The sequence below is a fragment of the Dermacentor albipictus genome, chromosome 7 (assembly GCF_038994185.2).
Source record: "Dermacentor albipictus isolate Rhodes 1998 colony chromosome 7, USDA_Dalb.pri_finalv2, whole genome shotgun sequence".
In the NCBI taxonomy this organism is placed as follows: domain Eukaryota; kingdom Metazoa; phylum Arthropoda; class Arachnida; order Ixodida; family Ixodidae; genus Dermacentor; species Dermacentor albipictus.
This window is the reverse complement of record NC_091827.1, coordinates 40,840,868-40,851,772: the sequence shown is the minus strand read 5'-3', so window position 1 is coordinate 40,851,772 and position 10,905 is coordinate 40,840,868.

Sequence of the window (10,905 nt, the reverse complement as noted above, 5' to 3'; positions counted from 1 at the left end):
CGTAAAGTTCGAATTATCCATAAATTCGAATTATTGAAGTTCGAATTAACGAGCTTTCACTGTATTATAAAGTAACCTAGTATAAAATAAACAAGATTATCATTCAATAATATAAGAGCGCAATGCGTACGCACGTGGCAATGCCAATAAAACTGCACGCCGCAAGCACCTTGTCAGCGCTCACCACAGACAGAAGGGACAGGAAGACTTCGGAAATCGGGTTGAAGCCTTGCTTAAAAACTGTCCTGACTCGTTCCTTGACAGACGGTACAAATGCAGTTTGTAGGCATGACTTGAAAGCAATGGATTCTAATGTCAGAAATAACAGTGTATAAGAACAGTGTTCTGCAGATGTTGACCCATCTATACCAAATACACACATCTTCATTTTTTAATTGAACTTCCAAGTCACCATAGGCGAGAGATGCCACATTCGTCTGTTAGCACGTCTTCTCGCCCGCTACGACAGGTACATTGTGCTGCCTTGTCGAAGTTCCGAATGAACGCAATAATTCGCCGGGAGGCCACCAAACCAGGCTAAATACCAAAATAGAAAAACAGGCAGACGGGCGCCCGAACAGTCCAACGCTCAGATGCGCGGCTGCTCTCTCTCGCTTCGGTGCTGTGTCTGACGAATGACGCAAACATCTGGCTCGTCATTCGCCGGTTCGCCTGTCGCTAGGCAACGAAAGTAATCCGCAAAGTTTAACTTAATTTATACGCAGATATTTTTAATTTTTCCGTGAAAGAATAAAAAAAAATAAAACAATTTCTGTTAATCTCATTTCACATTGTTTTTCTCGATGCTCGCGGCCGCATTTCGTCGACGTATAAATTATAGCGTGGCGTGTTTCCTGTTTCCAATTTTCGCCGAGTGTCCGCTCTTGTTCAATCCCTTTCTCTATGCCTATACGCGCCAGGTAACACGCACAAATTTTTGCGCCAAGGAAATCGCAGAGCCACAGCCGGCAACACGAATGGTATCTTCGACTGGTCGCCTGTATGCCCCGAAGCAGAGTCGGGTAGATCGGTCGTTTCCCGAGCTCAAAGGTAGGCGACAAGCGCGCAAGCCGAACGTGCGACTCGCTCTCGGAGGAGGAAATTGCTGATGCGAAACCACGTGACTACTGCCAACGTCCGATGTTTCGCCTATCCAAAGCTCCCGGCGCTACCGGAAAAACCAGCGGACGTGCCGGCGAGACGAACGTTCGTCGAGACGCCAGCATGCAGTGGCCTAGGTTGCCAAGGTTACGGTGTGCCGTCGGCAACAGCCGGGACGCGGCGCTGCGACGACGTTTCAATTTCGATGACTGCTCCGACGACAGAGCGCGTCAGAGCGCTCCAAGATAGAGGGGAGCAGTCGAGAAGAACCAGCCGAACGCAGGGCGCCCACCCTCTTTCAGCCAGCCGAAGACGACGCCGCTAGCGAGAGCGCTCCAGAGTGCTCAGAAACGACCAGCGGAAGATGGCATTACAAGCAATCAACTCGAGGGAATATGTTGCAACATTTGTAACGCTCACGATTTTCGAACCACACATACACAGGCCGTCCACGTGATGCAAGCAGTTCATCAGACCAATTGCATTTCTCAAGGTAAAATACGCAAGAAAGTTGTAAAATACAAACTACCCGCAACGTACAGGTATGATGCCTCTCGAATTGTAATTTAAATATGCGAGAATATACAAATATATTATGCGAAAACTCAACCAAACCTCTCTCTGGCGCGTCTACAATGCACATAGTCGAGATGGCGTCCGCCATTTGTGCGCGCCGGCGAGTAGGCATCTCAGAGTCCGAGGAGCAGCGCACCCATTTCTTTCAAAGACGTCTAGATGGCGCTCGCCTCTCGCGACTCGCAGTCCCTGTGGGGGGGGGGGGGGGGCACGTTTCGACCAGAAGGCCTGCCTTCGTGCGTAGCGTTCGCCGAAAGCGTTTCCCGGTAAATATTACGGTTACATACGCTACAGTTGCCGTGAAACGTGAGAAGCAGTCAGGGATCTTTGAATGCTATCGCGTTCCACTCATAAAGGCGAAGCTTAAGCGTCCCACAATTTTTTTTTTTTACTGCGAAGCAGTAAACGGGTAGGGTTCCGTGCTTTTCGTGTCCGTGAGTCAACAAAGAAAAAGGTGAGCGCGGGCCGATCCCAGACACTGAGAAATGCAAGGCCAACCCATGGCGGAGGTGGGTCAGGCGTCAGGCATTCCGCCCATATCAATAATAATAATAATAATAATAATAATAATAATAATAATAATAATAATAATAATAATAATAATAATAATAATAATAATAATAATAATAATAATAATAATAATAATTATAATTATTATTATTATTATTATTATTATTATTATTATTGCCTCAAAAAATAGAAAACACAAACCAGCCAGTCTAAGCCTCAGTTGGCTTGAAGGACCTTGCCTATGAATATGATAGACACGGAAAGAAACGAATGCATAAATTGATGAGACACCTAAAATAAAGAAATAAAAGGAATGATAAATAAATTGAAGGGAAGAATATAACATTTGGTTTATCTACTCAAAACAAAAAAGGTTGAAGAAGGAAATAACGTTATGCAAAAATATTTTGAAGATTAATTTTAACATATCTGCTTAATTAATTCTTTCAGAGTGCGTTTCGATGTCGCGTTACAAATTCCGTCAGGCAATTTGTTTAAGATGTCCGGCACATTTGCACAGCGTCTAGCCGCTCCATACCTTGTGGCTGAACGACGAACTACGTAACGGACGCGTTTTCTAATTTCTCTTGTGGCGGTACTTCTTTATCTGAAAGTGAAATTCCAGAAATGTTTAACGAAAACTGTTTCTATAAACAAAGATTGAAAATTTGGTAGACCAAGCTCACGGAATATATTTGAAGCTGTTACTATAGTGTAATTGTAGGTAACATATTAAAGAATAGTTTGTATAATCCGGTCTACCCTGCATCCACAACGATCCCAACAGGAACCGTAGTCTGTAATGCCGTATCTGAACACAATGTAGCCCATGTTAGATATGGAGCTGTTTCCTGCGATTACTTCGAGTTCCCCAGACCACATCGGATGGCAGCACAGCTAATTGAGGAATGCAGAAGCAGGAAAGTGCATTCCAGAGAAGCGGCCGAGCAAACAAGTTTAAGGCAACAAGTTCACGTGCCAACAAGTTCGTGCGTCGCCGGGATTAGAAGGGGGCCTCGTACAATGGAGCTCAATCGTCCCCCTTCGGCTTTGAAGAAGGCATCTGCTACCGCTGCGGAGCCGAGCCACCGGTTGCAGGTGGGCCCTTGTGCAATGAAGCATGAGCGCCCCCCCTCCTTCTCCAGCCTAGAAGAAATGGATTGCCAGTCTGCGAGGCAAGACCGCAGAGAGCCGCCAGGTGCGACACCGCGACACGGGCGCCTACCATTGGCTGAAAGTGGCGTCATCGGAGCGGACTCTCCCATTGGTCAAACATGACGTGACTTACAGTGCTCGAAGGGTTTATAAGAAGCCTTCCAGAGAGACCTGAGCATTCTGGGACATGCCCTGTTTCCCTGTTTCACCTCTCTCGAACTTCTTGCCGCGGGCCGCAGCGTCCGAGTTGCTGCCGGCCCGTAATGTCTGTACGACTGTTACTTGTCGCTCACCTCTCTGTACATAATGTAGAATAAATCCTCCCAAGTTTTGGGTTTTTCATCCGCGAAGTCCGTCCTTCGACCCCTACATCTGGTGGCAGCGGTGGGATCGCCTCCGAATGCATCAGCTGGTGGCAGCGCTACGAATCAACCTTCGTCGAGAGAGATCGTAAGGAACCGGGAAGAGCGAAGAAGAGAGAGCCTTCGTCGAAAAAGGTCCGAAGAAACTGGGAGTAGCGAAGAAGGAGCGAGCCTTCGACCCAGGGAGTCCGGAGGAACCGGGGACAGCGGACGAATGAACCGGATGGCAGGGTGCTGCAACCGTAAGTGAGCGCGTGGTTTTTTTCCTTATGATTCGCCAGACTCAAAGGTTGTGTGTTCAATTTTGATAGTTCTGGGAATCGGGAGTTTGTTGCATTGTGTGTTTGCACAAATTAATTAAGGAAAACAGTTTTAACCACCTGTCGGGGCAGCTGCCATGGATCTTAGAAGGTTGACGAGGTTGGATTTGTTGTTGGTGTGCGACGATTTGGGAGTTGAGGCGGACGAACGGATGAAAACGCCAGCTATCATAAAAGCGATTAATGATAGTGGCAATGATGACAAAAGCATTGAGCTTGCTTGGGAGGTGATACAGGAGCCACGGGAGCGTGTGCGTCGTGTACGTTTGCGAGAGCGTCGTGAGCTTAGGAGTGAGCGTCAGCGTGAAGAACGCGAGAATGAACGGAAGCAGGAGCTTCAAGAACTTACTCTTAGGTGTGAGCGTCACGGACGTGAGAATGAACGCGAACGTGAGCGAGAGGAAAAGTATGAGAGAGAGAAGGCAGCACTGATCAAAGAGATACATTATTGTGATCAGTTATTGGCACAGAGACAACGGCTGAATTCTGTAGGTAGTACAGAGCGAAAGAATGAGGAAGCATCTAGCAGATTTTCGCCAAAAGCCGACGAAAAGAGTAGTGCCTGTGAGATTAGCTGCAGATTGATAAGTGAAGGGAAAAGGCTAGCTGCTAACGATGCCTTAGTGGCAACAGAGGCCGTTAAAGGCCGTAGTGAGAGCGACGAGGTGCTGTGCCAACAGATGACTGTGGAGACAGCTAGGCCAGCTGCGAACAAATTGGCACAGTTACCGCGTGTGTGCGTCGCTGGTAAGGTTAGCGAGGTTGCTAGCAAGGAAAAGAGTACTGTTGACGCGACAGACGCGAGCACCCATGTAGAGCCAGATGTGCGTGCAGAAATGAAGTGCGAGCTGGACGATGCAGTTGAGAATAGCTCTCGGGGTGGCGAGTTCCGTAGCTCACGAGAGAACAACTGCATTGTTCAGGGATCGGTGCGGCTCTCCGCCAGTCTAGATAGCCTAGATAGGGATGATTCCGTTATTAATCATTCGGACTGTGCGCGTGAGACAGCGATCGATACCGACGGGCTGTGTGCCGATTCACAGCGTGCGCTGGGCAATGTAGTAGAGGGCAGTTCGCAAGAGTGCGAGTTGTCTTACTCGAGTAAAGCCTGCTGCATTGTGCCAGAGTCGGTTGAGTTGTCCGCCAGTCGAGGCAAAGTGAGAGGAGATTTAAATGTAAATCACTCAGACTGTGCGGGTAAGAGGCCGATCCGGGCCGACGAAACGTGTACCGGCCAGCACGAGGCACGAGAAGGCGACATGAAGGCGAGTGCAAAGAGAAAGCGCCGTAGAAAGAAGCGCGGTAGAGACCGAAAGACGGTAACAAATGTAGCGCCGCCAAAGATGGCGAGAAACCCAAAAGGGCAGGGCGCGAGGAAGAAGGTGCGGTCGTCTAGGACGATATTGACGCATCCAGAATGTTCAAACCACCGGTCAAAGGGGGACCGCGAAGAATGTTCTGCACGGACGCGGACAAAGGGCACGAGGCAGTTAAGCTCCTCGTCGTTCCGTAGTTCTTTTCATAGCTCAGCGTGCAGTTCGAAGAAACGCAAGGTGGCAGGACGAGACCAGGTGGGGAGTAGCGACGCGGTCAATCGAGTTTGTGTTGAAAGCGGGGCGCGAGGACGCAAATTGGCAGGAGACCGTGACGTCTTGGGGGAGCTGATAGTTAGTCAGCCCTTTTGTTGTCTCTCGGCAGCCAGAGTAGCTTTCAAGCCGCGACCACCGCGAGGACGGCTCAGAGTATGAGTCAGACATAAGCGTTTGAAAAGGGAGGCCAAGACAGCTTCCGTAGAAGTAAAACGTGTTATTTTGTTTTTTATTTTTGAGCATCGGTAAATTTCGCGATTTGAGACTGAGATTTCTTTCAACATGTAAAGGTATGAGCTTTGTTTGTGTTTTCGTTTGAGAAGCTCGAGATTTGAAAGATGCGTTTTAAGTAAACATGTAGTCTCGCGAGATGCTCATTAATAAGTAGATAGGCTTTTTTTTTGTATGTGTGAGTAACCTGAAGTTCAAGGTTATCGTCGAAAGGCCTATGGTAAAGCGCGTGTTTTATTTAACCTTCTTTCTTTTTAAGCGTTTTTGAATTTTGTAAGGTTAAGCGCGTAGATTTGAGTGAGTGCATGATTTGCACGGAGAAGCGTTCTTAGTTCCATTAGCGCGTGTCCTGTGTGGACGGAAGGAAGCAGACTTTATGACTGGGTTGCTAGTGTGTGTGTGAGGGCAGCCGTGTATTCTGACTTCTTTAGTGAACGTGCGTGGAAAGAGTTAGTAGAAGACGCATCATTTTAAGAGTTCTGCGGAGTGTGTAAGTCCCGCGAGTTTAATTGTTCGTTTACGTCACGTGTCCTGTAGGACTTTCAGGGAAGAAACGTGAGTAAGCGTAAATGAAAAGTTTGCCTACAACGCAAGTACGCGTTTTGTTTAGTGACCACAAGGCTAGTGCGCTTGTGATTGTGTACTTGTGAGGTTGACCAGATTGTTCAGTGGCACCAATACGTGCGATAAGCACGCCACTGCGATAGATTGGAAACATGCTGTTCGTGTAGTTAGGCCACTTAAGTTATGTTCGGCTGTTTTCATTTGTTGTTTGCATCGTCAACGACCCTTTTGTTTTGCAACAACAATAGTACTCTGGTCTTGTCGGCAATCGAGGAGAAATGGATAGCTGTTTGGAAGGGTGGTTGGAACTGTTGTCAAAATTGGGGAACTAAAAGATCAGGGTTGATTTTGACTCAGTAATAACCTGGCGAGTCAGGGGTGAAGAGCCTGCGCTTACACGTGGGGCAGCGCTGTGTTGTTTTGTTTGTTTGACGTATGTTCTCCAGGGTCCAGGATCCCGAGGGTTGTCAAACGAGGCTCGACCCCAGTACCCTGCAGCTTCTTTCAGCGTTCCTCATGGCCAGCGAATTGAGTTCACCGGCCATTCAGAACAACCGGGGCGAGGACGAGCTGTTAGATATGGAGCTGTTTCCTGCGATTACTTCGAGTTCCCCAGACCACATCGGATGGCAGCACAGCTAATTGAGGAATGCAGAAGCAGGAAAGTGCATTCCAGAGAAGCGGCCGAGCAAACAAGTTTAAGGCAACAAGTTCACGTGCCAACAAGTTCGTGCGTCACCGGGATTAGAAGGGGGCCTCGTACAATGGAGCTCAATCGTCCCCCTTCGGCTTTGAAGAAGGCATCTGCTACCGCTGCGGAGCCGAGCCACCGGTTGCAGGTGGGCCCTTGTGCAATGAAGCATGAGCGCCCCCCCTCCTTCTCCAGCCTAGAAGAAATGGATTGCCAGTCTGCGAGGCAAGACCGCAGAGAGCCGCCAGGTGCGACACCGCGACACGGGCGCCTACCATTGGCTGAAAGTGGCGTCATCGGAGCGGACTCTCCCATTGGTCAAACATGACGTGACTTACAGTGCTCGAAGGGTTTATAAGAAGCCTTCCAGAGAGACCTGAGCATTCTGGGACATGCCCTGTTTCCCTGTTTCACCTCTCTCGAACTTCTTGCCGCGGGCCGCAGCGTCCGAGTTGCTGCCGGCCCGTAATGTCTGTACGACTGTTACTTGTCGCTCACCTCTCTGTACATAATGTAGAATAAATCCTCCCAAGTTTTGGGTTTTTCATCCGCGAAGTCCGTCCTTCGACCCCTACACCCAGTGCATGTACTGTAATCTTCTTTTACAGACAAGGGTGCAATACTTCTGATATTAAACAACAGCCAATCTACTGGCCTCTGTTTAGAACAAACAAGTTATAAGTGATGTTGCCACGATAAGTTATTATCGAAAGAGGTTCCGAGATATTTGACACAATCCACGTATGGAATAGGCGCACATACAGGCGCACAAGGAAAACACTCCGACTCATGTAAGTAGAGAGGCATGTTAATTACATTAGTCTCGAGTGGAGAACGAAAACCAAGAAGTTCTGTTTTTTTGGGCCCTGCTAGAAATTGGGAAAGATACATACTTTTTTTGCTTTACAACGTGCCTTACACTAATAAATTTATTGTTAACCTCGAACACAGATGAGCAACCTGCTTTTGCATTGAAGCACAATTTTGACTTGACGAAGCAAGTCAGCCTAAGCGTCTATGAAACGCGAAAGCCGACTTGGGCGTTTTGAAGTACGCCTCTTGCTTCTGGCCGACTTCGTCAAGTCCAAGCACGATCCAAGTTAGATCTCTGCATTCGGGGGTTACTGAGAGCGCCACAGAACTGCCTCTGGAGCTATGTAGAGCGTGCTGCTGATATCATGGCCCTCGCTAAATTCAGCAAAACAAATTTCGGATGAAAGTGAGCAAACCATTATCGCGTGTCACCTATTAAAGCCCTCCTGATAAGTATGCGGGCATTCATTGGTAGATGCTTGTTGAGAGAAGTGGCCGCACCATGAATTCATCCTATACGCTACGGATTCAAGTAGGCCACGAGGGGGGCGGACGCTTGGCTTACCAGTCGTAGTATACAAAGTGCGTTTAGTCCGGGGGATAATAAAAGATAGTGTCACGGTCACCGACCTCTGGTTGCATCACTGTTTTCACTTAGGATGCTCCAAATAAAAATCGGAAGAATTTCCATTGTGCGATAAAGGAAAATATCTCAACATCCTTTTCGAAGCTAGTGCCACGACGCCCATAGAAGGCAGTTCGTAATAATGTACAGCACTAGTGGATCTCGCAGTTCAATGGAGTATGAAATCGAATGGGCCTATTTTAGAGCACATAGATGAACGCAACCGCGCCATTTGTGAGGATTTTCATGTGGCATAGCAAGCCAGCACCTGTGCTCTAATTACATTCATTCATTCCCTAGAATGGAAGTAACCCATCTCGATGAGACTACCTTTTCGCAGACGCCACACTTATTAGCGATGTTAGCGTTATTGCGATTATTTGTCTACCTGATATATGCAACTGCCACCTGTATAGGTAAATCCAGTAGCGTACGCTGTATACGCTACATTGCTTGTAGGCAGCGCCTGCGTAGTCCTCTCTTTTATTCTACCCTAAATCGCTTGAATAACATTGAGCTGCAAAAAAAAAGAAAACAACTCTTCCAGCTTCCTTTTTTCTTGCCCAGAAAACGACGCTTTCTTAGTGACTGACCTGGGTAGTTGGAGAAGTGTGGGAGAGGCCTTTGCCCTGCAGTGGGCGTAGCCAGGCGGATGATATATATATATATATGTGTGTGTGTGTGTGTGTGTGTGTGTGTGTGTGTGTGTGTGTGTGTGTGTGTGTGTGTGTGTGTGTGTGTGTGTGTGTGTGTGTATGTATGTATGTATGTATGTATATATGTATGTATGTATGTATGTATATACCACAATGAGGGCTCACCTTAATTGAACCCTAGAGACACGGTGAAGCACCCTCAGCAGAGTCCACGCTGAAGATGCTCCTCACGGGCGATAAGATGAAGGGCACACAGATGATGATAATAATACATAGACGATTAAGAAGTGCGCAACAAATGTCGCAGCTTGCACGAGAGCGCCAGCGCCGACATTGCGCAAATTCTGAGGTAAAGCAAACGCCAGCGGATGTTAGCGGATGCCTCCGATGATCGAGAACGAGAAGCGCAAGCCACGTGCCGTGGACGCAAGCCAACCCCCACTTTCAAGAAAAGGCAGCCCAAGCTGAACGCTAGCAGAGGCAAGCTAACGCCCAACTGCGATAGTAGGAGGCCGAGCAGAGACGTCGACGAAGAGAGGTTCCTGCAAAGGAGGGTGTCGATGGGCGGCTGAAGAGATAAGTCCTCGATCGTGAGTTCACCCGCAGCTTCAAGGTGTGTGATAGACTGTGGCTTGTGTACACCCTGAAGCAAATCAAGAGTGTGCGCAATTAGGAACCGAAGCTCGAGTCAAGCAAAACGACGACCAAGAGAAAAATATTTTCATGAAAATCGCATTTAACAAGAGTTCAAACTTGAGAAAACGATCATCATTTTCGCTGTTTTTCCAGCTTTTACTGCGTGCAACTTCCTTTACTTTTATTTATGTCGTGGATAAATATTTGTCATGAGTGTAAATATGCGTGTAGATCGCTTTGGTTCAAATTTTTTTAACGCGTGTGTTTTAACTGCCTTTATCCTTCCAGGTACTGTTTTATCCCAACTTTTATGAATCTTCTATATATTTCATGCAGCGAAATTCTGGTGGGATTCTACTTATATATGACCAGCCCAAATTAGGTAAATGCTGTTTTGTATGTCCATTTTTTCGCCTTTTCATTTGCTTAGCATATTGGCTGTCCAGCGATTGGAGCCATTTTTCGGGCTTTTTAATCAGTATTTGTGGGCTGTTTGACGCTGAAATTGCAGGAGACCATTTATTTTGTGGTACGAAATTCTGTTAGCTTTGTGTTACTACAGTTTTCTCTGCTGAATAAGTTTTATGCGAAGCATATTACGAGAGCTCAACCCAGCTCCTCAGGCGCGGCGGTGTCGCCTTCAATACCACGTGACACCGTGACGTCACGACAGAGGAGAAACGGGACTCCAACTCGCGCCGTCGCTCGCGGCGTCGCGGCGGTATATAAGCAGCTGCGCTTGCCTCTGCTAGACACTCACGAGGTGAGATGCCTCCTGGAGACAGAGCTGCTCGTTGGAATGAGGAGCGAAGGTTGCGTCGTGCTACAGAGACTGATTTTCTAGGTGGCTTTGGCTCAAGTCTTGCAAGATGGGCTGGGTGGGAATCGAACCAGGGTCTCCGGAGTGTGAGGCGGAGACGCTACCACTGAGCCACGAATACGGTGCTTCAAAGCGGTACAAAAGCGCCTCTAGTGAATGCGGTGTTGCCTTAGAAACGAGCTGTTTCTAAGGCTCAGGCGTGCGTCGCTTGCTCAGGCGCACATTTCGTTGCCGCGCCGAACGCTGTGTTGCTCGA